This window comes from Cariama cristata, unplaced genomic scaffold (genome assembly GCF_000690535.1).
Source record: "Cariama cristata isolate BGI_N322 unplaced genomic scaffold, ASM69053v1 scaffold20043, whole genome shotgun sequence".
NCBI classification, from domain to species: domain Eukaryota; kingdom Metazoa; phylum Chordata; class Aves; order Cariamiformes; family Cariamidae; genus Cariama; species Cariama cristata.
Window position 1 is genome coordinate 3,377 of NW_009610470.1, and position 2,222 is coordinate 5,598.

Consider the following 2,222-nt stretch of genomic DNA (forward strand, 5'->3'; position numbering starts at 1 on the left):
AACGGGCTCCCCAGGGAGGTGGTGGAGTCATCGTCCCTGGAGGTGTTCAAAAAACGTTTAGATGTGGCACTTCAAGACATGGTTTAGTGGGCATGGTGGCATCAGGTATACGGTTGGACTTGATGATCTTTGAGGTCTCTTCCAACCATAATGATTCTATGATTGTATGATTTTGCAGAGCTGTCTCGGTGCCACATCTCTTACAGAGCGCCCAGCAAGGAGTCAGGAAATCCAAACCCACCCAGCACATCCCAGCAGCACGGGCTACGGCGCAGCCAGGAGCCGGAGGATGCCGGAGCCACAGCCCAGCCCACCCGGCAGCACCGCTGAACGGTACGGCAGCAGAGGTGGCAATAATCAACCGAAGGCAGTTGGCCTGAATCCGCCCTCCGGGCGCACAGCAGAGGGGCAAGGATTGTGTCACCGCACACTATTTCACTGTAGCAAGACGCGGAAGAACCGTCCCAACCACCTTCTCCTTTGCACAGAGCCCCCTGTAGCCACCAGAGAGGATCCAATCTCCTTCCTTCATCTCTCCATCTTCTTCCCCTTTGGTTTCACTCCATTCTACTTCTTCTTTCCATCCACGTCCCAGATTTTTCCCAGCCCTTCATTACTTATATTTAGCGATCAGTGCTAGCGAACGATTCTGCCCCAGCTTGCAGCCCTTGCCTGTGCCCCGGGAGGCATCGCTGCGTGGCCACATCCTGCTCCGAGTGCTGGGGCTGTGCTCTGCAGCGGGCACAGCGGCCGCGACCCCCCAGCTCCAGCCCCACGCTTCACCAGCGGCACTGGGGAGCTACCGAGCAATGAAAGACGTCCAGAGACTCCTGAACAGTCACGGACAGAAACGTTAAAGAGAAAAGCATCCTCGGTCATTGTAACAAGTCAGCAATAAGTTGTTGGGAACCGGAGAACAAATACTTAACACCCAGAAAAGCTCAGTTCCAGCAAACAGAGAGTTAAACAGGAGGAGATGTGTACGAGTTTACTTAGGAAGGACACTCAGGCTCTCCTCTCCGAGTTTCTATTAAGAGGAGGTTTCATGCATTACAAAGCGATTCTCCCTTCCCTGGTTTATAAGCCCATTAGATAAAGACCAAGTTAATCCCTTATTGTGCTCAGAGCGCCACAAGCAGCCACCAAACACAGAGATTAGCCCGCTTGTTTAACGGCCTCCCCAGGTTTTGGCAGCTGCCAGAGCACCGCACAGCCCAGGTAAACGCCAAACCCAAGGGGGACAGAGCCCTCGCTCCGCGGGGACTCAGCGGGAAGGCAGCACCCCTCCTCCCCCAGCCCCGTAAAGGTGCCTTTAATCCAAAGTCATCCGATCTCGGGACTTTACCTGCGCTCGGGATAAGACGGATGCAGAGACACGCGAGTTCACGCAGAGGGACGCGGCAGCAGCGATGCCTGGGGGAAGCGGCGCAGGGCGACGCTTTTGGTCTTCGTCGTCGTTCTTTTAACATTGGCTTTTTCTCCCCACTTCACCCCTCCGGGCGGTGGCATCGCCCCGGCAGCGTTACCGGCCCCAGCTCTCTGGCAGGGTGGGTGCCACAGGCCCTTGGGCCACCAAAGAGCCCGGAGCCCACCAGGAGGAGGCAACCCCAGCTGCAGACCCAGAAGAGCGAGAGCCTCACCCTCCTGTTGAGAAATCGGGCTCAACGCAGCCCAGCTGACATCTTTTGCTGCAGAACCTCTGCCGACCGGCACACCCCAACCCTCCGGAGGTCAGACACCCACCAGAAACACACAAAATCCCCAATATATCAGGAGTGCAGAGACTCACCCTCCTCAGGGGCATGGCGGGTCAGGAGGGGCCGCAGTCCCACCCGCTGAGGAACCCCCTTTGCTCGCAGGGCAACCCCCAGAGCGTGAGCTGCTCCGCTCCCCGGCAGACCCCTCCTCGGCACAGCTGAGCCCAATGAGGAGCCTCAGCACCACCAGATGAATTTGCAGCAGGAGTGGTGTGACCAGGAATTTGGGATGAGCCTGGGCTGGTCCTGCGCCACCCCAACACCGGCTGGCCGCAACCTGGGCCAGCAAAGTCTGGGCCAAGGTAACCAGCAAAAAAAGGATGGATTTCTCTGGTCTTCTGCCCATGAGATCTAAGAAACAACTGTCCCTGCCCACAGTGTGTCATTTGCGCCTCACTTTGTGGCAGGCTTTAGAAGCCCCTGTCCCCACGGCTTAGTGAAGTTGCTGCTTCTGGTGTGGTGGGA